Here is a 25424-nt window from a genome sequence, read left to right as displayed (position 1 = left end):
ACTGACTCATCACTTATTATATTCACGTTGTTACACCTATTTACAGCTGGCATAGTTATAGCGCCAGTCGACTAGTGTAGTCGGTTATGCATTGTTTGACTTAGTAGGCCACTTTCCTTTTATGTTGTATCTTATCTATACTTTGTGTACATTGTAAAGAGCGTGGAAGAAGAAGAAGAAATCAGCAAGAAAACGTTTTGGCCTCCATCTCTCTTCTTGTCTCTTGAGTGAGCTTCTCCTTGTGCATTCTGTGTGTGTTCTGCGTAGCATCTTAAGCAACCCCCTCCACCACGCGATTCTTGACAGCTCTTGACGTGTCACATTTAGCACGGTGTAGCCAATATTTTCCACCTCTCTCAGGGGCAAATTCCATTCGAAAGACTTTAATGAATAGGTCAATCATAGTTATGGTTTCGACTTTCAAGTCATGATACCATATTGTAGCTCTTCCTTTCGGATTCATGTTGAAAACCATAATGAGATGTCATTCGTCCTAAATTTAGCAATTAAACATGAATTTCTAGAACTCATTGAAGTGAATCTCCACATCCTCCTCCGCTAACCCATTAAAGATGGGTAGAGGGAAATCTAAAGCTAGCAAATCTATCATTCCTGCAAGAATTGCAATAGGTTGTGCCATAATGACAACTAGATTTGCTATAGGATTTTGTAATGGTGTGACTACAACCCCACTTGAAGTGGGTGTACTTACTAAGAGAAGGGGAGCACTAGAGCTTCCTTCTCCTAATGGAGTGTTTGTGGCACTAGGGTCACTAATACCTCTCGCCTGCTAGGGGTATTGGTCTACTACATTGAGGGAAATACCTCTTAAGGATTTCAGTCCGTTGTCTAGCCCTTTTAGCTCTTTCTTGTTTTTGGATCTCGTCTTGATGGTGCTTATTTGAAAATAATGGGTCTATATCGATGCTCTTTGGCATAAATTGACTAACTAGTCCCTAATTAACCAAGATTCATGAACTGCCACTTATCGAAAACTCCTGATAAATGCACCAACTATTGCAACAAAAAATGGGCATGACACTTGCTCTACGGCTCTAGCCAAGCCTCCTATACTCACCCAAACAACCCCACATCCTTGTGCTAAGGAGTGTATAGACACTATGAATTGATTTATTGAAAGAGTGCAGAAGTGCATTTTCTTAGATTGAGACGCCCTTCGCAGTGTAGCAAGAGGGCAATATATGCTACGAGACAGGGCTTTAGCCCTTGGTTGCCCTATTTTTTTTATTCGAGGCCATTTCGGGGCTTGTTTTGGAGGTGGAAGTTTTCCACACGCACTTAGGAAAAGGCCCTGTTTTTTGCTGTGCGACCACTGTTCTACAGGTCAGTGAAAAGTTACTGTAGAAATTTCATTGTATGCCTGTGCACAGAGACATTGGGAGTCGCAGAATCATCCTTGTTGCCTGTTGATGCAAAAACATCACTAGGAAGTGACTGTGTGGTCAAATACCACTTTTGTCAGTTTTGCAGATTTGCCCTTGTGAGGTTGAAGCTGTGTTTTTTGCAGTGACAGAATTTTTTGTAGTGTTCTGTAATGGCGTCTAATTCTCTTTCATAGATTGTCACTGAAAAGCTTGACAAGAACAACTTCCAAGCATGGAAGTTTAGAATGATATTTCCTTATGGGAAAAGGATATTGGGAATTTGTTGCAGGAAATGAAGAAGAACCAGTTCTTCTTGATGTTCCCAATCAACAACAAATGCAGGCATTTAAAGGATGGCATGAGAGAGCCAGAAAAGTTATGTACTGGCTGTCTATCAGTATTTCAGAATCTATGATTGTGCATATTCAGGATGCAAGTACGCCAAAGGAGGCATGGGATACTTTGTCAAAAATGTACATCAGAAATACGCAAGCCAAGAAAATGCAGCTCAAGCAAGAGTTGCACAATGTGCAAAGAGAAAGTATGAGCATCAATGACTACCACATGAAGGTGAAGAAGATTGTTGATGCACTTGCTTCCATTGGGTCGCCAGTGGAAGATGATGATTTAGTTTCTGTGACCTTAAATGGTCTAGGAAAGGATTATGCACAGTTCTGAACATCCATTTCCGTCCGTGAAAGATTTCCTGATTTTGAGGAGTTGATTTCTCTTCTAATTTCTGAGGAGCAGAGAAATGGTGGTGCATCTTCTTCAGGAGGAACTTCAAAAGAAGCTGTCTTCTACTCAAATGCTGGAAGAGGTAGAGGCAGAGGTAGAGGAGGCCGATCTGGAGGCCGTGGTAGAAATCAGAATATGCAGCAAACTCAAGAAAACCAGTCCTATGGAGGAGAACGTGGTAACTCTAGAGGCAGGGGGAGCCAACGAGGTCATGGTGGATGGAAGAGGGCAAAATGCAAACAGCAATGTTGAATGCTACTACTATGGTAAAATGGGTCATATGGCTAAATACTGCTATAAAAAGCAAAATGACATCATGAATGGAAAATTGCAACAAGGGAATTATGCATCTTCTAGTAGATAGGGTGATGACAGAAATGAGCATTTGTTTATGGTGCAGCACATGACCAATTCTGTGACAAGTGTAGAAGAAAGCAACGATGTGTGGTATGTTGACTAAGGTGCATCAAACCACATGACAGGTCATGCAAAATGGATGCAGGATGCAAGGAAAATGAAAAAACCAGGATTTGTGGAGACTGGTGATGATACTTCACATCCTATTGTGCAGATTGGAAAAATTCATTTGTCTATGCAGGATGGGAAAAAGAAATACCTGTCGGTTGTATTTCATGGCCCAAATATCACCAAGAACCTGGTTTCTGTTGGTCAAATGGTTGAGCAGGGCTTGCAAGTCAGATTTAATCCTCATGGATGCTTTGTTGAGGATATGAAAAATAAAGGTCACTTGATAGCAAAAGGAAAGAAGAAGGGAAGAATGTTTACGTTGGATGTAGACATGCCTGAATTGAGTGCAGCAATGTTTGCATATGGGACCGGTGTAGTTGCAGACATTGATATCTGGCATAAACGCATTGGTCATGTTAATGTACAGTGACTTAAATCAATGCAAGCCCAAAATATTGTTGCAGGATTGCCTAAATTCAAGGTTGCAGAAATGCATAAGGTATGTGAAGCCTGTCAATTTGGAAAACAGGCAAGGAAACCATTTCCTAGACATGTTCAAGAGAGTAAGAAGCCATTGGAATTAATCCACTCTAATGTGTGGACTACTAAAGCTTCATCTATTGGGGACTGTCATTATTTTGTCACTTTTATTGATGACTATAGCAGAAAAGTTTGGGTGTATTTTGTGAAAAGGAAAAGTAAAGTTTTTGGGCATTTCAAAACTCTTAAAGCTATGGTTGAAAAAGAAACATCCCTGCAAATAAAATGCCTAAGGTCAGATGGAGGGGGAGAGTATCTCTCAAATGAGTTTGCAAGGTTCTTGCAAGAGCATGGTATAAAGCAGCAATATTCATGTAGTCATATCCCACAGCAAAATGGAATTGCAGAAAGAAAAAATAGGCATATTGGAGAGGTTTCTCATGCCATGCTCAATGAAAAAGACCTGCCAGATTTTTACTGTGGGCTAAGCTAGTTGCTACAGCAGTCTACATAATGAATAGGACTCCCATTGTAGCAATACATGACATGACTCCAGAGGAGAGGTATACTGGTAGGAAACCAGATATTTCTCATTTGAAAATTTTTGGTTGCATTGCTTATGTTCATGTGCCAGATGAGTTGAGATCCAAGTTGGATCCAAAAGCTAAGAAGTGCATCTTTATTGGTTACTCTCTGTAGTAGCAGAAAGGGTATAGATGCTATAACCCTTCTACTTGTAAGTTTACAGTGAGCAGAGATGTTGTTTTTGATGAGATAAGTAGCTGGTATAAACCAATAAACTCTGATTGATAATGTAGATGCACAAAATGGTAATGCTGCACAGAATTCACATCAGCAGCAGTCACAAGATATTAGTGGACCTGGAGTGTCCTCTAGCAGTGGTTCACATTCTTCGCCATGGACAGGCAGATTGAGATCAAGAGAATCTTCTCAAAGCAATGTAGATAGTGGTATGCAAGTTTCACGAAAAGGAAAAGAGAAGGTAGATCGGCCCATGTTTGATGTGAATGCAGGTCACTCTTATGTGGATGGTGAATCCAGTGGCTCAGAACAGAGCATTGATGATGAGTTGGGTGTTCCTTCTATTGTTACACCTGGAGTAAGGAAGTCCAGGGATGTTTTGAGAGCACCTGGGAGTGAACCTACTTTGCGCAGGTCTACCAGAGCCAGGTATCCTATGGATAGGCTGAAATATGATGGATTTACAACCATTCACTATGCCTATATAGTCAAAGTGATATAGGAACCAAAACCCACTTCTTTTGAGCAAGCCATGGGAACAGAAAAATGGGAGAAAGCCATGGATGAAGAAATTGATGCCTTAGAAGCAAATGCTACATGGGAATTGGTACCTTTGCCTAAAGATAAGAATGCAATTGGTTGTAAGTGGGTTTATAAGGTGAAGCACAATGCAGATGGTTCTATGAACAGATACAAGGCAAGATTAGTAGTCAAGGGGTATGCACAAATATATGGCATTGATTATGAAGAAACATTCAGTTCGGTTGCAAGGATGGCAACCGTAAGAGCAGTCATTGCTATGGCTACATCAAAGGGATGGGCTTTACATCAGATGGATGTAAAGAATGCCTTCTTTCATGGTGATTTGCAAGAAGAGGTCTATATGGAGCAGCCACCAGTTTATGTGCATGCTATTCATCCTGAGTTTGTTTGTAGGTTGAAGAAAGCCTTGTATGGCTTGAAGCAAGCACCTAGAGCATGGTCTGACAAGATAGGACAGTATCTTGTCACTATTGGCTTTCAGATTTCCAAGGTAGATTTCTCACTTTATGTGAGAAAAACAGAGAAAGGTATTATGCTACTTGTCATTTATGTTGATGATTTGATTATGACAGGTGATAGTGATGAAGATATCATTCATGTGAAAATTCTATTGAAGCAGAAGTTTGAGATGAAGGATTTGGGAGAGCTGCGTTATTTCTCGGGCATTAAGGTGATTAGATCACCAAGTGGGATACGGCTCTTGTAGAGGCAATATGGATTGGACATGCTGTCCAAATATGGGATGACATGCTGTAAGCCTATTTCACTTCCTTTGGAGGAGAATGTGAAGCTGAGCGTAGATGCAGGTGAGCTTCTGGAAGACCCTACTATGTACAGACGCATAGTAGGAAGTTTGATTTATATGACTATGTTAGAAATGCGGGATCTAGAGCATGACATAACCGGAAGCTATGGAGGATGGAAGGAGAAGTATAGACTCATGATGGAATGGACACTGTTTGTTACACAAGTGAATTAGGTTCCAAGATTGAGACTTGGACTCATAAACACAATCTTGTGTATGTGGACAATGACATTGACACTCTACTGAAATGAAAAGAGTACTATCATTTCATTAAGAAAGGAAGCAAGTACAATGCTTTATAGGAAAGTAGGAAACTGCAGTAGGCACTATTGTGCATATGGGATAATTTAGCCTGCATATCCTTGACCCTGAGATTCCATACAAAGAGGCTGTTTGAGTGTGATTGCTGATTCTCAACACCCCTCCTCAATCACAACTAGGAAAGGCACAAAGTGTGTAGAGGCTGTAATGAGAACCACCTGCAAAGTGTGGGTATACCACAGACATGCCAAAACACCAGAGGCTGTTGCAGAAAAAGCTAAGTGTGGGTACCATAAACATGGTGGACATCCAGAGGCTGTAACAGGGGCCTCACAAAGTGTACAGGGACTGTAATGCCAAGTTACATAAGGAGTTTACATAGCTTATGGCAGGAAGCATTAGGGTAAGGAAAATACAAGGCTATTAAAACAATCTATCAGAATTATGAGAGTACAAGGACTGATGAGTCTTGTCCTTCCGATCCTGGTGATCTTCTTCTTCTTCTTCCTTTGCTTCATTTTCTTCTTCTTCTTTGACTGCGACTAGATAGGCCTTTTGGGATCTCTTTCTTGCGTGGCAGAACTTCTCGGTGTGTCCGGTCCTTTTGCAGAAGTCACAAAAGAGCTTATCTTTCTTGCCTTTGTACCTGTTGCCAACATATAATGCATGCTCATCTCTAGAGGTACTTGGTTCTTCTTTAGTTTTTAGCTTATTTTCTTCTTCTAACAGTGATGCTTGGATATCAACAAGTTCAGGATTTGGCATGTTGATTAAAGTTGTTGATACGTTATTATATTCAGGAGGCAAGCTCTTAAGTAGAACACCGATGCAAACATCTTCATCCATTTTAATGTTGATTCCTGCAAGTTGGGTTAGGAGTCCTTCCATGTAATTAAGATGTGTGGCAAGTGATGTGCTGGACTTCATTTCAAGCCTGAAGAATTCAATTAGGAGACCATACTTTGATGATTTAGATTGTGCACCGAACAGGGTGTCAAGTCTTTTCCATGTATCCTGTGAGGTCTCACAGTTATCCACATGATGGATATAACTTTCGTCTAGCTCCAATTTGATAATGGCCTGGGCTCTGTCATCATTCTTTTGCCAAGTAGTTGCAAGGTCCGCGTCCCGCGGTTTCTTCTCTTTGCCATTTGTGATGGCCCAGAGACCCTTCTTCATCAGGATGAGCTTGATGCGGGTTTGCCAAGTGTGGAATCCGACTCCTTTGAATCGAGCATTTGGCGAGTCTTTGCCCATGTTAGATTTACGGGAATAGTAGCAAATCAACTTCAGACTTTATTAGATTTGAGCAACAGAAGAATTGATTGAGAGACACAAGTGCTAAAAAGCACTAACTGAGTGTCAATGAATACCAAATCTGCAAAAGTCTTTTTCTCCAAGTGATCTTCCCTTTCTTGATTTGATGCTGATGTCTTCAGATCTGAGTGACAGTATTTTAACGAACTTCAGAGAGTATTGCTCAGTGATTAAAATCACTGTTGATAACTTCAGTGAGAGAAACAGTGAAAAATGTCAAGATTTTGAAGCTTTTGGCTATGGTTGAATTAGAACAGAGATTGGGGATTTTCACAATGCTGAGCTCTAGATGGTCCAATGTCCTGGATTGATGTGATACAGGGAAGCTTTATGAGTTGGGGAATACTTTTCCAGAAGGAAGCTCCAAGAGATTTGACCTGTGGAGTGAGATATAAGCAGTTCAATCTGACAGGGTGCTGCTGGCTATGGCTGCCATGGAAGCTTCAGTGAGAGTAGAGTTGAGAAAAGAAGTCATACACTGACACTGAGCTGGATGACATAACCGGAAGCTATGGAGGATGGAAGGAGAAGTATAGACTCATGATGGAATGGACACTATTTGTTACACAAGTGAATTAGGTTCCAAGATTGAGACTTGGACTCATAAACACAATCTTGTGTATGTGGACAATGACATTGACACTCTACTGAAATGAAAAGAGTACTATCATTTCATTAAGAAAGGAAGCAAGTACAATGCTTTATAGGAAAGTAGGAAACTGCAGTAGGCACTATTGTGCATATGGGATAATTTAGCCTGCATATCCTTGACCCTGAGATTCCATACAAAGAGGCTGTTTGAGTGTGATTCTTGATTCTCAACAGACTATTATCATGCCAGATTTGAGCTATGCTGTTGGATTGGTAAGTCAGTTTATGCAGGCTCCAAGGAAACCACATTTGGATGCGGCTAGATGCATACTCAGGTATGTGAAGTCCACATTGCAGTATGGACTATTTTATGAGATTGGGGTTCAGATACAGTTGCATGGATACACTGATGCTGATTGGGTTGGTAGTATTTCTGATAGACAATCTACTAGTGGATATGTGTTCTCTTTTGGGAGTGCTGCAGTCACTTGGAGTAGCAAGAAATAGCCTATAGTTGCCTTGTCGAGCACAGAGGCTAAGTACAGGGGTGCAGCAATGGTTGCATGTGAGGAAGCTTGGTTGCATAAGCTACTTTATGATATGCATCAGCCTACAGATGGGCGAGTTGTCATTTATTGTGACAACATGAGTAGTATACACTTGGAAAATAACCCAGTCTATCATGCTAAAACAAAGCACATTGAGGTGCATTATCACTATGTGCAGGAGAGGGTTTTACTAGGTCTTATTGATCTAGTTTATGTCAGCACAGAGGATCAAGTAGCAGACATATTCACGAAGGCATTGGGCGTACAGAAATTGCACAAGTTTAGAGACCTACTTGGTGTGCAGGAATGGGGATTGAGCTCGAGGGGGAGTGTTGAGATATCGAGCTCCACTCGTGATATGCCAGGGTCACCGTTGTGCATTTATGTCATCGACTTGTTAGCTGCAGATGCGGTTGGTACACCACCCATGAATAATAGCTAGATGACAGCTATCCTTATCTACTCTAGTTTGTGGCTCACTTAGTATGCCGCCTTAGTTAGTTGAGTTTGGTTTGAGACCCATATATAGGGTTCTTCTATTTCTCTGTACTAGAGTTCTTTTTGGCTTACACAACTAAGAAGAGGAAAACTGTTTTCAACCTCCACCTTTGTGTGTATTCCCCCATTGTGTAAGTGAGAAAGCTACAAGTGAGACTCGTTCCTTCTCTCCCACAATCTTGACATTTATAAGTAGAAGTACTTGAGAAACCCTCCCAAGTCAAGCTTATTAAAACCATGTTTGTAGTATAAAACAACAATAAGAACTAGCCTAGTGGATAGTCACTTGGGAGTTAAGCACACTTGAATGATGACAGTACCGAGATGGGTGACCTCCCGATAAGTTTTTCCTACAAGTTCAATAAATCATTTGTAGCCAAAAGTGCCAATAAATCATTTGTAGCCCATTTCCAAGTATGCCAAGTTCAAGATGCCAAGGTCTATGCCTTGGTGACTACCTTAGTCTTGATCCTTGGAGGGATGCGGCAACATGGTGCCCTTTTTGGGCTTGTTGCATGGCCATGGTTTATTGTAGTCTCTTTTTTTTGGAACCTAATAAATTCAAAATTATTTTTCTTTTTTTCAAGACAAAAAGAGTATGGTATTCCAAAAATGGAGTCCTTGTTTTGAAATCATCAATACTGTCAGCAAAAATGCCAAAAGTAAGCTCTTTTTCCCCCCCTCCCAATTGCTACATAAACAGGGGTAGAGGCATTATCAATAATGGAGTACCTGTTTTGAAATCATAGATAATGTTAGAAAAAATGCTAAAAGTAAGCTCTCTCTCCCCCCTTTCCCAATTACAACATTAACAGGGGTAGAGGCATCATGAAAATACACAACTCTTGTAGAAGATTCCACTCTATTGATTGCAATGAAGCTACACACACACACACACACACTCTCTCTCTCTCTCTCTCTCTCTCTCTCTCTCTCTCTCTCTCAATCAATCATATAAAAGCCTTGCCGAAATCCTTCGAGCTCTTCCATCTCTTCTCCATATGATGTAGAAGGTATGCAAGATTTCATTGAGTTTTTCCATGGCTTTCAAGGGACACCTTCATGCACGATGAAGCCTCCAATACTAAAGCTCAACCTAAAGTTGAAGCACACACCAAAGTTGTCCCCAAACCTATTCAAGCTAAAGAATTGGTCATCATATGACAACTCGAAGTTGCAGTCATACTCCGAAAAAAGAAGATAATAAAGTTTGGTGAAGAGAAAAAGAGTTATTTTTAAATGTTTGAATTTTATCTCAAAATTTCATAAATTCTTTAATGAACTTATGTGGTTACTCATGTGTATTTCAACTAATTAAAGAAATAAACTTAGGATGTTAGAAAAACATATACGATGAGTCTTTTGCTTCATAAATTATATATGTCTAAAATTTACTTCAATTTACTATTAGAAAATGGTGAAACATACTAGAATTATGTTTTTTGAAAGGAAAGAATACGAGAATTAATGAAGGGATAGACTCTATGCATAGCATATGTTAAAAAGTGTATTAAAAACACTATTTCTATGGTTATATTATATATCTTTGGATTTGAGAATGATGAGATATGTATTCTATAGTTTTGTGCTTGTAATAGATAGATGTATTATAGAATAGGTGGTCTAGGACATTGAGATCCCTACCCTAGTGATTGTTAATATTCTAGGGAGTGGAAAAACTCACATAAACTAGTGGGTGTCCTACACTCCCAACAAGGGAGATAGGTATTTGTTTTGTTTTGATCACCCAAGCACCTACAAGGGCAGCAAAGGGCCAAGTGATAAGTTCCACTGTTATGTCCTAAGGCTCATGAAAGCTTAATGGGGAACTTGAGCCAATAAGTTTCATGTTGACCACAAACAAAATGTTACTACATACAACCCAAGCTTGCAAGATTCGAAGATCCTATCCTAGAATGAACATTTTCTTTTTGTAGAAAGATGATTTTGTACCACTCTATGGAGTGAAGGTTTTGATTACTATTATAAAATAAAGTATTTGATTTCTAAATTATTTACTATGTGCTAAAGATTGATTTTAATGAATCATGTTTTATGAAATAATAAAAGAATCCTGCTTTCATGTGTCTAAAAAACATGGTAGTATGCTCTACTAATTAGAAACCTAAAGCAAATTCAATCAAGAAAATTAGAAGCTTTGATCCCCGTGATTGAATACCTATGGCTAGATGGACATGATAAATTGAGTAACTTTCCAACATTAAATAGAGCTTACTAGATTATGACCCCCCTCCCCCCAATATTGTTGATAGAACTAGGTTCCAAGTCTAACATTGTTTTAGGGGCAAGAGATGAGATTTTACCTTGTGGATAGGGAAATCAAGTTACACTCTCCCATGTCTCTCACTCTCTTTGAATCAAGTATAGTGTTAATCTTGCTCTCACCTTTGATTAATTACAAAGTGATCTTTCTTAGGTGGGTGTTAGATTGTTGTTAGGGGTGACCTATCCACACTTCCCTTATGAAGTATAAGTGGTATTCCCATGTTCAACTAATTTTAATGTTTCCTACAAAAAGACTAGGTTGTCTTGTAGATGGACACGAATTTCAATTAACTACTCACATTAGGAGAGATTCGGACTTACTTTTGAGCCTTTTAAGTTTTTTGGGATTCTAGGGAATATATTTCTAAGGATGAATGAGTGTGAGGCTACGATTACAAAGCTTTTGAGGTTACTTTTTGGTCAGGAGGCTATAACTTGAGCGTATAAGCTCCAAATTTGTCAAAGGTCAATTCCTTAGAATCCTCTCATCAAGACCTTTCCAATGATTCTATAAGGATGAATGAGGGTGAGATTATGGTTACAAAAATTTTGAGGTTTGGAAGGCTATAACTTGAGCTACAAATTTGTCGTAGGTTGCTATGTTAGAATCCTCTTATCAAGACTTTTCCAATCATATGTATATGATACAATTTTGAGGTACAATGGATATAGTTATCTGTGGGCCCCATTTTTTTCATAGGATGATGAAATGGTAATTATTACAAGGCCCAAAATGAGTCCAAATATCCCCTAATGAGGTCTCCTCTAGGTCTAGTGAGGCATCTCGCAGTGAGGTTTCTATTGTTATAAACTTTACTTGGCTTTTAGTACTTGAGGAACCAAGGCCACAAGAAACTTGGTTGGGCTTCCATGGGGTGATCATAAATTTAGAGAGTGAGTGTAGTGGTGCATAGTTTAGTAAAAGTTTTTCAATGTTATATTTTTCATACTAGGTGTACAACCTATCTCTTTGTTATGTACTAAACCAATTCCTCTTCTTATGTGTGTAAGTTGGCTCCTTCAAGAGGGTGGACTAGAGTAGATACTTGTGAAGACTAGAAATGTTATTGCAAATTTCACCAATGTGCCAAGTGGATTAATGATTCCTAACAATTCCTCTATTGATGTTTACTTTGAAGATATAGAGATAGAGGATAGGAGCTTCTTGTTCCCCTTAGAGCTTAGAGTAATTTCAAGGGAGAAGGGAGGAGACATTAAAGCATTAAGAAAATTGAACTTGATTGAGATGGCCTCACAACGGCTTGTGTATAGGTATAGTGACTTTGTTCTTGATAAGACTTAAGAGGTCTACATTAAGTATCTTAAATTTTTCTAATTATAAACATGGATGCAAGTACTTGGAATTTTTGAAGCAGCAACAAGGACATGTGGACACTATGCCTATGTGAGCTACGTAGTGGATTGTGTTGGTTGATGAGGGGTTTTGTATGTACCCTTCCCCAATGCACAAAATTTTGGAATGGGATGCAACACTATCCTTGATAGATTGAACTAGAGTACCCAAACACATGCTTGAGAGGGAAATGGAGATCTACAATCAAATAAAGATGGATCAAAGAAAACATGATATGTATGTGGTGAAAGGCCCTTTCACTTATATGAGCTTACAATAAAATAGAAATGTAAGCTATTGTGTTAAAGGAGTGAATATTTTAGAAGGTAAAGAAAAATATACATTGAATGATAAAATTCAAGGGAGTATCAATGTGGAGTGGGATATGGTTACCGAAACATGGAGGAAAATGGGTTACAAGAAAAGTAAGACCTTTTGCTACTTGGAGAAGCATGCATTACTTGCTTCAATGTATCTAACCTTGGAAACAAGAGTGTTGAAATGGTTGTTTATGTATCCGTTTGGAAGGGATTTTGTCAAGGGTATGAATAATCCCACATTTACATTGGTACATGATCACTTAGTGCAGTTAAGACCTTGAGAGGCATTATGTCAAGAAGGGAAAGGTGATGCCATGAGCCTCAGAGTTTATATCTTTGGACCTTCCTTATGGTGTCATGGTTCATGGTTGTGAGCCATGTCCACCGCCGAATATATGGCCAAAGTACCATGTGTGCTTTGGGATTTCCATTGCAACCTCTAGATTGGAAGAGTCAAGCTCGTTATTGATTATGGCATCATTTGCAAGAATTTGTAAACTAAATGTGTGTATGTTAACCCCAACACGAAGAAAGCAAAAGGAAATAAAAAAGACGCAGGGAAAAGGAGGAAAAAAGGTAGCTCGATTGAAAAAAGAAAATGAGAAAATGCCAAAAGCGCAAGGGTAGCCTTAAAAGTCCAAGGCAAATGCAAAAGGGGAAAGGTGCATTTTAAAATACAAAGGCGCACCCTTAAATCTTGTAAAAGAGTGCCAGGCTCTCTCCTATGCAAATTGTAAAGATAGACGAGCACTAGTGGAGAAGAAGCAAGAAGGATAGGAAGGAAATAGGAAAAGAGCACCTAGGCCAATGGCCAGTCGTGTAAAAAGGGGATGATCGCCCAAGGAGGAGTAGGGCATGTATAAAAGCCAAAAAGTGGAATGAGAAGCTCATTCTTGTGTGTGGCCAAAAGTAGCTCTCCTCCTCTTCTTTTTCTTCTTCTTCTTCTTGCTTGCTTGAGCTTGTGCTTGAGAGAGGGAGTGTGAGAGTGTGAGGGTGAGGGACTGTGGGGTGGAGAAGCTCTCCATCTTCACCTCTGTTCTTCTCTTCTCTTCTCTTCTCTTCTCTTATCTTATCTTGCTCATGACAATGGAGCTTGGAGTGGGAGGGTCGAGCTTGCTTGAAGCTTACACTTGGATCGTGGAGCTACCGGAGTGTATGGGAGAGGAGGCAACTCAATCGGCATGAAGGTAAGCTCACTACACCCAGTAGGCATGAGAGCGCGTAGGCTATGTGAGAGGTAGCCATTAGCATTCAGCTTGAAATGCTTGAAGCAATAAGCGGTCCGTGGGTCTTGGCGGTTGAGCATGAACTCCCACTACATTTTGGTTCCATTTCCAGGACCAACGGATTCAAGCCTTGAGTGCTTGCCCGCTCCACATCGAGCAATGAAGTAGGGTTTTCCCTAAACCGATGCTTGAGATAGGTAGGAAGTGAGGGGGTTGAAGATGGTATTCGATCTCTTTGGCAAGTAGGTTTTTTGCTTTTTTGAGGTTTATATTGTGAGATGGAGTAGTGTAGGTATTTACTTTGTGATTTGGATGCATTAGAGTAGGAGAAAACAAAGAAAAACAAAGAAAATAAGCATTAGGGTTTCTACTATCAAAACAGGGAAAGAGGGTTTGATTTGCTTGCCGATTTGTACTTTGGAGGTTATTTGCTATTCCACGGGTATAGAATCCTTCATTCATGTCTATTCTTGCATTTTGGAAGTTTGTGTGACCCCTCAAGACCAAAATCATAAAAAACCGAAGCATTATTCATCAAATCTGCCAAAACTGTGCCGCGTTCGGCCCGTCCGAGTGATGGCCATTCCCCACGATCGGCCCTCAGCCCCAGCCAAGTTGGCCCAAAAACTCATTCGGCCCCGACTGACTGACTCGGCCCATTCACATTCGGCCCTCAACCCGAACAACTCGGCCCTATGGCCCATCTGACCAACCCACTCGGCCCGGCCGACTTGTCCCATTGAGCCCACTCGACCCACTTAGCCCTCGGCCCACACCCATTTGGCCCTCGGCCCACTCAGCCCTCGGCCCTCAATCGGCCGAATTTGGGACTCGACCCAAAAACTGCAATTTTTTCAGAATTCCATTTTGGCCAGAAACTGAGTTGCCACCACCAAAATAGACTCCAGAAATCATATAGAGCCAAAGGCACATCATAGATCTATCACTAGGCTAAAATCCACAGCAAATAGTCCAAAAATTACTTACCAGAGGTCCTCCCAATCATGTATTGTATTTATCGTAACGGCCCTTCAGGCCGGGGGGACTGCCCCCCTGGACCCCTGCAGAGGGGCTGCACCTCCCCCGATAGGCTGGAGAGAAAACACGTGCCGCAACAGGTCCTCAAGATTAGGCCCTAGTGTAGTAATGGCTCTACACAAGTATAGATCTTCACTTGCAAAGAAGCAAACAGAAGCCCATACCCAAACAAAGACCCTGAAACCTCAACGGACCAATCTAGCCATCAAGGGCAAAAAGGCCAAAGCACAAGAACACATGTACATTGTGTTCAAACTGCAACTAGTCGAAGCAGAATGCAACATCATCAAGCTAACAATGTGAGGATGACTAGACATGATAGTCCTGACGATAGATGTACCTTGAGCAGCACTACACAGACGACCCAAGACCTCAGTAGAGAATCCACGTCTGACTGTGCAGTTAGGGACTCAAAGGCATGTATCAAAAGGCTTGAAGCTGTAAACCAAGACCCGGAAGATGAAGACATAGTGCCACCTGCTTATCTTAGGGTCAAACTCACTGTAAAAAGAGAGTATAGTGTTGATGCTCTCATTGATGAAGGAGCAGATTTCAATATCTTGACTTATGAAGCATGGACTCTACTAGGTCAACCAGAGCTCAAACCGACTGATGCAACTCTTAATCCTTATGGGGAACACCCACAAGCACTTTTAGGGAAGTGCAGAATCCTTGTAACTATTGAAACAGAAAGCTTGCCAGTCCTGCTCTATGTTCCTCCAAATAGTGAGAATTGTGGAAAGGAAATCCTCCTAGGAAGGCCCTTCAAAAAGGCAACAAAGTGTGAAGCCGACTATATAGCATAGAGGATACACCTAACACTACCAGGTGTGAGGATAATCATAACTTTTAGCAAGGGTGACCTCACCAAACCTCGAGGGAAGGGCAAGGAGCATTCTGACATACCAAGCAAGCCTAGTAATGAGAGCAAGGAGTTGTTGAAAGAGTTGATACAAGCGCAGGTTGAACGGAGAGAACCAGTGAGTGAGGCCATACTTGAAACAAAAAGGTTAGGAGACAAGGCCAAGGATAGGGTTTGGACTTACAAATATCGTAGAAGACCACGAAAGAAGCCCAAGCCTTATAGACGAAGGCATTGATGGAGAGCTAGCACAATGCGATGATGGATATCCAAGGCGTTGCTTCATGCTCAAGGGTATTATGCAGGCAACCAATGTATTTGGGTACCAAAACCCCCTTCTAAACCACCTCTGTCAGAAGCCCAAATTATGTCAAAAACAAAGAGGCGTAGGAGGAAACCTAAACAAAAATCCAAGTCTCGAACAAAAAATATTGGAGTGATTGAGCCCCTCACAATTGAAATCAAGAAACCAAACATGACCTATCAAAAATTAGATCCTTAGCCTAGCGTGCTTAGCAAGCAGATATCAGAGGTAACTGTCGAGCGTGCACAAGGTCCACTAGTGCCCAAGGAGCCATTGACTTCCCAAGAGGATAATGAGCACCACATGCACAACATTGCTCATGATAAGGTTGATTGCTCAACAAAGCTAATGACAGAATCGTCTAGCAATCACGAGCAAATTCTCCAGTTAGTGCCAAGTCCACATAGGAGTCCCAAATCTCCTACATCCTCTTCACCTAAATGGACACGGGAAGCACGGCAGCAGCAGCCTTGTGCCACTACTCAACCTGCATAAGTGAATGCACAAAGGGCAACAAAAGACATGACCACTTCTGATCTGCCTAAGGACTTAACACTGCAGTCTACCAATGGTAGCCAATCCACTGAACTAGCCACCACTACTTCCAATCAGGGACCACAGCAGTCACAACCTTTGGCCGTGACAACACCCATTGCGGAACATGTCCTTCGCAATTCACCTTTGGAAGAGATGTCACAACAAACATCCTTGACACCTCCAATCCTTCCAAAGCACCTAAAGCCTAGGCTTGAGGATAAATCTCTCGAAGACTTGGTCAAAGAAATGGCACATCTGACCAATGAACCAGAGATAAAGTGCATGGTGAAGCTTGATCACAAGCTGACAGCCATCACACGTGCATAAGTCCATGTGGACATCGGAAGGCCAACACCAGAGCACACAAAGCTCATAGCTGAACCACTGACTTGGTATGAGCAGCAACATGTTTGTTTCTGCTATGCAGCTATTGTTGAAGAAGTCATGAAGGACATCCCAAAAGCCACAGCTAGAGAATTGCGCTTGATACCCTCATTTTATACAGCTCTATGTGAGACAAACAAGGAAAAGCTTGAAGCAATCAAATGAAAAGGGAAAGGACAAGGTACCTTTGCACAAAATTGGTACTCCAACCAAAGTTTGGTAGCCAAAATTGGCCACCGATTAATGATACTTACTAAGCAAAGGAAAGCCCTTTGGACATCAATACATGATTCCACGTATGTTGCCTCGACCTCATTGAGAGTGTTGGCAACTGCCCATGATGTCCAGCTTTCTACCACTGTCCAAAAACATCCCTTGTATGATAAAGTGCTTCTAGAAGAAGATCTACGCGTGGCTAGCAGGCTAGGAGTAGGGAGCATGGTACTTGATGTCAGTGCATATGTCTTCTGCCTCACTCAAGACCCTGCAATCCTAGATCTCTATGCTTCCCATCAATACAACCCTGACTTCTTCAATTGGTTTCTTTCAAGCCTACATGACAAAAACCCTAAACCGTGTCATGGTTCTACACTAGAGTCACCCAAACCTCCAGAGCAAGAGAACAACAGCTCTAAACACAACAGTCACCTTGACAAGAATCAATGGAGACAAGTTCTAATAGATAAGGACAAAAATCTAGAGCAAATACCTAACCAGGAGAAACTGTCAATGCAATCGAATGTACGGCTGAATAGAGGAGAATTAGCTGGACAGCTAGACTCTCCAAAAAGAGAGGTAGTTGAACCCTCGCAACCTAGCAAGGCTGTTCAACCTAGTGAGGCCGTAGCAAAATCCCATGACGACATGCCACAAAAAGAGAATGCTAAGGCCCAACCAAGCACATCAACTACTGACCTAGTTCAGGATCTTGAGTCCTTAAAGGATACACCTCTAGTGCCCAAGAGAAAGAGAAGAAAACAATGAAAACAATGATAGTTGCAAGCTACTGCAGACGACAAGAAGATTGGGACCAAGAGTACTGAAGAGATGATGAAAAAAGCGTCTGTTAAACCCATTGCCATCTCTCTTAACAGCAGTGAAATCTTAGACACATCCATGTGTTCTAATGAATCAAAGCAATAATTACCGTCAATTGTTGCTTGCAACACTCAATCCACCGATAGAGAAACTCACATTGATCAATCAAGAGTGTATACAACATTGTCACAACAGGATGCTAAGACCACGCCGGTCAAATCCGAGGAGAACCATGACACAACTACCATAAAGCCTCAGGAGAAACATGAAAACCTCGAAGGCATAAGCAATCCTGGCATTGATCAATCTTGCTCATCTAGGCCTGAGCCCCCAGCTATGCTAAAGCCTAAGGAAACCCTTAGAACTTTGCATGAGATAGCAACCGAGCAAGCCCTCATAGAACATAGAGATGTGGCAGAGTGCTTGACCTAAACTGAAATTATTCGCACGTGTCTATGTTCATGCAGACATGGGCACATTCCCTAGGGAGAAGCTTGAGGAATATTTGCCTTATCCGCTATCGTGGGAAGAGCAAGAATATCTTGACGGACATTATGACAAGCTCTTACATGAATGCATGCGACTGATCTCTGACAAAGAGGCTGACGAACTACGCTTAACCATGACATTTAATGAAATGCTCTGCCAACCAAATCTCTTAGAGATAGAGAAACTAAAGCGACAATCAGAGGGTAGAAGCCAATTTGAAAAATGTTGATTTGAAAGCCGCGCTACACTGGCCAAACTTGGGGCCAGTCTCAGAGGAGAGACTGGCCAAATGGGCCAAATGGCGGTCCCAAAGAGACCCGACCTATGTGGCACCAACTTCATTTCGAGTTCTAGCTACAGTTTGAGGTATGGACCTAGCTGGAACTAGCCTAGAGAGCCCTTTGATTGATAAAGTTCTCACTGAGGAGGAGCTACATGTTTCCAATAGACTCAGACAAGGCACCATGCTACTCGATGTTGCCAAATATTTATTATTGCTAAGTAGGCTACCACAAAAGCTAGATATGTGTGCCACACTCCAGTACAATCCTGAGTTCTACAATTGGTTTTTATCCTCACAGAGTAACATGGTTTCATGAACATGTACATAAATAAACAACGTGTTTTGTGACTATGTAAATAATACCAAAAGAAGCAAAGGCCAACACACCCCATGAGCAATGATGACCAAGTGCAGGTGATACGCAGCAAGTCAAAACTAAGGGATTTAGGTTGGCGATGTCTTGTTTAGCTAGACATTTTCATTATGGTTGAAGCATGTGACTTGCATGTACTCTCACGCCTTTCCAAGTGAATGCAGAATGACACAGGTCAATGCCTAGAAGCATTTAATATCCAAGTCACAACAAGACCACCAACCCCACAAAGAACCATTATGGAGGAAGTGACAGGAATACCAAGAAACAAAAGCCTTAATGGAAGTGCCACTGGATGAGAACCCAAGGACACCTCTGCAGAAAGCACATATTGCAACTGAGCATGGCCAAAGCATAATCATCGATTACCTCCTCCTTCTTGGCCAAACTCTATGTTTGGGCAGGAGCCACACTCTCAATAAGGGCGAACGCCTCTTCATCATCCAGGATTCAATTCGCAAGATGCTCTGCCCTTGTCCATGCACAGCTCACTCCAAGTTCTACCTCAATTGTCCGATGTCTCACATGTTACAAAGAGGTTTGCAAAATCTCAAGTGCATCTCTTCATCTCAACAACAGTTCCTCTAGTATCAAGGCTGGTGACACAATCATATCTGTAATATCCATTCTTCATAGCCTTTGGATCCCAACATTTCTCAATCCAAATGAAAGGCTAACAGCCTCAATGTATGGCATTGATTGTATTCATTTTTTCCACCAAAAAAAATAAAGAAAGAAAAAAGAGAAGAAAAGAAAAAAAAAGGAAAAAAAGCACACATGATCATAGCACCACACCTAGGGGTCCTCAAATTAGGTACGTCCAGTGACCTTGGTTGGTTAGCTCCGTCCCTAATCCCCTAGCCCTTTGTACAATCCCCCACAATTGTTCAGGGAAAATCAAGGGCAGGACATACCTAGGGAGCTCGCCTCGCCTATGGTTAGACCTGTCACCCTAAACCACTTGCACAATTATTTTGCACTCCATCTCAATGCCATTACAATCAACAGTGGTAAGCAAGGCATGAAAGACAATGGAAAAGTACACCATACTTTTCAAGCACTACTACAAGTAGCCACTAGCTACCAAAAGCTAAGACATCAAGGAGCTCAATTATGCTACATTGCCTTGACAAGACCATAATGATGTCTCAAGCAATCTTCAAGTGTACTCCCCATCTTCATCAACAAATTTTTCCATCAACTTAGCCCCTTGCTTCACTAACCCATTGCTATACAAGGAACCAGGCCAACAGTCTTCTAACTAAGTAATACCTAAATACGCACGTGTACTCACTTAATATTCACACTATAACCTATACACGGTTTGGGTCCTCAAGTGCAGGACAATACTCTAGGCTTGCTTAGAGTTCGACCTGTCTCCCAAACTAATCAAAATATGTCTTGTGCACGATAAGAAGACTAGCACCACCCCTTAGCGAGAGATCACATGAGAGGTTTTCCAATTGCAGCTATTAAAGACTCCAACGAAAGCGCCGATAGCTCCACATCAACACTCAACTCTGAACTCTTGTCCTTTACTTCATCATGCAAGACCACCAGAGAATCATCACGAGCAAAATCCACCATGAGCATCCCAAGAACATCAACACCCATGCCAGCTATGAGTGACCATTCCCAACAAAGAGTAGCCCTATCACCACCTACAACAATCATATCACCGGCCAATCAGAACAGCAAAGTGCCACCAACGACCTTCATCTGCACCAACATCAAAACTCCTCTAAGGCAAACCACAATAGTCCCTTCCACCCACGTCTTCGATGCAAGCACTGCATGCTACCTTCGACGAAGAGTGCCATGGGACTGGCACTCATCTAGGAGGGGGGTAATGTTAACCCCAAAACGAAGAAAGCAAAAGGAAATAAAAAAGACGTAGGGCAAAGGTAGAAAAAAGGTAGCCCGACTGAAGAAAGAAGAGGAGAAAATGCCAAAAGCGCAAGGGCAACCTTAAAAGTCCAAGGCAAATGCAAAAGGGAAAAGGTGCATTTTAAAATACAAAGGCGCACCCTGAAATCTTGTAAAAGAGTGCCAGGCTCTCTCCTGTGCAAATTGTAAAGATAGACGTGGGCAGTGGAGAAGAAGCAAGAAGGATAGGAAGGAAATAGGAAAAGAGGACCTAGGCCAATGGCCGGTCATGTAAAAAGGGGATGACCGCCCAAGGAGGAGTAGGGCATGTATAAAAGCCAAAAAGTGGAATGAGAAGCTCATTCTTGTGCGTGGCCAAAAGTAGCTCTCCTCTTCTTCTTCTTCTTCTTCTTCTTCTTCTTCTTCTTCTTCTTCTTCTTCTTCTTCTTCTTCTTCTTCTTCTTCTTCTTGCTTGCTTGAGCTTGAGCTTGAGAGAGGGAGTGTGAGAGTGTGAGGGAGTGAGTGTGTGAGGGTGAGGGACCGTGGGGTGGAGAAGCTCTCCATCTTCTCCTCTCTTCTTCTCTTCTCTTCTCTTCTCTTATCTTGCTCGCAGCGATGGAGCTTGGAGCTTGGAGCGGGAGGATCGAGCTTGCTTGAAGCTTGCACTTGGATCATGGAGCTACCGAAGTGTGCGGGAGAGGAGGCAACTCGATCAGCATGAAGGTAAGCTCACTACACCCGGTAGGCATGAGAGCGCGTATGCTATGTGAGAGGTAGCCATTAGCATTCGGCTTGAAACGCTTGAAGCAATAAGCGGTCTGTGGGTCTTGGCGGTTGAGCGTGAGCTCCCACTACACTGTATCATTGTTGCAATGGATTGAATGAGGTAACAAAGTTTCTTAAATCATGTCTTGTGTTTTGTACATGGCATTGTATTGGTTTGACTAGGAGATACACCCAAATTTTTTATTTGGAGATATATTGTGGATTGGTGGTTGAGTATGTGCCCCCTTTTGGGTGTTATGATGTTGGTAGTTCCTAAGCTAAGGTTGGTTTCTTGAAGTTTGCATTGTGTGTTTACAAATTGTTCAATATCCACTATATATTTATGTTCTAATACACCTTGTGTTCTTGTAATGTACACAATCAATTTTGTTCATGTTACCACATCATGCAATGGGTCCCCCATGTATATATTGAAGAAAGCTTGCCACTCTTTAAGGAACTCCACATGCATCCAACTAACAATGCCTTACACCATTATACGCTAAAGACCATGGCAAGGACTAAGAGACCTAATGGTAGAGATTGGCAAGTAGGTATGAAGAGGAGCCATACTTTTATGGAATGTGCTTTTTGGAGCTCCTATGCCTCAAGGGGGTTATACGCCTTGAGATGGGTTGTACCACTGCACCCATTCTTAAGACATGTTTTAGAACTAGTTGCATATGTGAATCCCTAGATGTGAATAATGACATCATTTTCTCTTGCATGCAACTATTGTTAGCACAAGTCATGCAAGGGTAAAGTGTGGAGGTAGGTCCTTTTGGGATTGATGATGAGGTGGATGAGACAACATGTGAAAACCCCTATGAGTAGCAAGCATCTATTCTCTTTTATGTGGAAAGTTTTAAAATAAATCTTTTCATTATTAGGAAACCTAGATAATTATGTTAGTGGGCCACAATTTGTGTAAACAAATTGGATAGTTTTGCTTGGCTAATAAATCCATAATGATTGTCATCGAGTTTTCATGCAAGAATCATGTTGATGCAAGTTATTGTAATGCTAAGTATTATTTGTTATAATTATGAGAATTTGTAAGGTCAATTTGGTCTATGAACTAGTTTTGGCATGTTTGGTTCTTACACCCTCTTAGTATTTTATAAAAATCAAGTAATAAATATAAATATATATAACCACAAAATGTGTGCATACTTATGGATGTGAAAACTTGGATCTAGGACATGGCTATGATAGAAGCTATGGAGGTTGAAATAGGAAGAATGAACTCATGAAGGCATTGACACTAACAAGTCAAATTGTCACACAAGTGAATTAGGTTCCAAGATTGAGACTTGGACTCATAAACACAATCTTGTGTTTGGAAAGTGACAAGGACACTTTACTGGAAAGAAAAGAGTACTTTCATTACTTAGAAAAAGAGTGCAAGTACAATGCTTTATAGGAAACTGAATGGTGGCAGTTCTCCTACTGTGCATATGGGATTCTAGTCCTGAGCCCGCATAGCTCCCAAACTGAAGTAGGTGTGATTGCAAAACATCTCAACACCCCTCCTCAATCACAACCAAAAGCACAAAGTCTGTAGAGGCTTTAGTGAGAGAAACTCCTGCAAAGTGTGGGCATGCCATAAACATGGAAAAACACCAGAGGTTGTCGCAAGAAAGGCTAAGTGTGGGTACCATAAACATGATGGACATCCAGAGGTTGTAACAAGGGCCTCACAAAGTGTACAAAGGCTGTAGTACAATGCTACATGAGGAGTTTACAAGTTTATGCCCAAAGCATTAGGCTAGGAAATACAAGGCTAAAAAAGTCTATCTGAAAAGAAGGACTGATGAACGGTTTGTTCTTCTCTTGGTAGTCTTCTTCTTCTTCTTCTTCTTCTTCTTCTTCTTCTTCTTCTTCTTCTTCTTCTTCTTCTTCTTCTTCTTCTTCTTCTTCTTCTTCTTCTTCTTCTTTTGCTCATTTTCTTCTTTATTCTTTAACTCCAACAAGATAGGCCTTTTGGGACCTCTTTCTAGTGTGGCAGAACTTCTCAGTGTGTCCGGTCCTTTTGCATAAGTCATAGAAAAGCTGGTCCTTCTTGCCTTTGTACTATTGCCAACATACAATGTATGTTCATTTCTAGAGGTGCTTGGTTCTTCCTTATTTTTAGCTTCTTTTCCTCCTCTAATAGTGATGCCTGGATATCAACAAGCCTAGGGTTTGGCATATTGATTAGAGTTATTGATACATTATTATATTGAGAAGGCAAACTTTTAAGTAGAACACCAATGCAAACATCTTGTTCCATTTTAATGTTGATTCTTGCAAGTTGGGTTAGAATTCTGTCCATGTAATTTAGATGTGTGGCAAGTGATGTGCTGGACTTCATTTCAAGCTTGAAAAATTCAATCAAGAGACCATACTTTGATGACTTAGACTGTGCACCAAACAAGGTGTCAAGTCTCTTCCATGTATCCTGTGAAGTATCACAATTATCCACATGGTGAATATAGCTCTCGTCTAGCTCCAATTTGATAATGGACTAAGCCTTATCATCATTCTTTTGCCAAATGACTGCAAGATCCGCATCACGAGGCTTCTTTTCTTTTCAAGTAGTAATGGCCCAAAGGCCCTTCTTCATCAATATGAGTTTGATGCGGGTCTGCCATGTGTGAAACTTGACTCCTTTTTTAAGCGAGTAGTTGGAGAGTCTTTTCCCATGTTAGAAGGCTAGAGAAACAACAAATCAGCACTAAAATTCTTAGATTTCAGCAGTAGAAGAGTTGAGCACAAGTGCCAAGAAGCACTAGGTGAGTGTCAATGGACACTATGTCTGTAGCTTCTTCCTTGAATCTTCTATGTCTGTAGCTTCTTCCTTGAATCTTCAAACCTTCAAAATCCTTCAAGATATTTCAAAACTAAGTCTTCATAATTTCCATTGAGAATCAATCTTGAAACTCAAACTTTTCAACAATAGAGTTGAAATTTAATGTGTCAAAAGACACAAACAATGGTAGTGTGAAAACACACTATGTAGGTATTATGCTTGAACTTGATGTTAAGCTTAAATGTCTTGTTTCTTGGTTCAAGTCTACAAGACCTCCCGTCCTTACTAATTTGTGGGTTTGGTTAGGCAATAGACTTGAGTGGCAGAGGCTCCAGTGAGCTTGAGAAAGTGTAAAGGATGAAATTTGGAGCTTTGGCTATGGAGTCTAGATCAGGGTTTCTGACCCAGGCTTGGTTTTTTGCAGAGTGTGCATTGTTTACCCAACCATTTCAAGAACTTTTTAAATGAGATTGAAGCTTGATTAATGGGATTAAAAATACCTATGGAGTTGGGCAAGATTGAACTGTAGAGAGGGAGAGAAAATGACTCGATCAGAACTGTGCCTGTTTTTGGCGACGATCTCATTTTTGCGCAATGCTGAGCTGAAGCAACACCAATGTTGGGACATGATGTGCCACAAATATGCGCTTGAAGTTAGAGAAGATTCCCCTAGAAGTAATCATGATGAATAATGGCGTGTAGTGTGAGATCCAAGGGCTCCATGGTGACTAGGTACTGCCTAGCTATGGAGGCCACAAGACAGAACCTGAGAAAAATGACAATGCTGATTGGTAGATAGGGCAACATCAAGTTCTGAGGTGATATAGAGAAGTGACTTCAGAAGATGAACAAACTCCTAGAAGAGAGATCCTAATGATACGGCATGTAAAGAGAGATATGGAAGCTCCAAGGAGGCAAGGTCCTACAGGCTATGGCTGTCATGAAGGCCAAAGTGAGATGGAAGTGGAATTGGAGCTGGAGATGAGGTCACGAACTCAAGCTGAGTTGGGAAAAGACAAAGAGAATGTAGAAGAGAAGAGAGAAAACTAGGCCATGCTTGATTGGGCTCTAATACCATGTGAAAACTCGGATCTAGGACATGGCTATGACAA

The sequence above is a fragment of the Lygodium microphyllum genome, chromosome 7 (assembly GCF_053477565.2).
Source record: "Lygodium microphyllum isolate KBCC chromosome 7, Lygodium_microphyllum_v1.1.10, whole genome shotgun sequence".
Classification (NCBI taxonomy): Eukaryota; Viridiplantae; Streptophyta; class Polypodiopsida; order Schizaeales; family Lygodiaceae; genus Lygodium; species Lygodium microphyllum.
The sequence above is the reverse complement of the archived record's forward strand: the minus strand, read 5'-3'. Positions refer to the sequence as shown.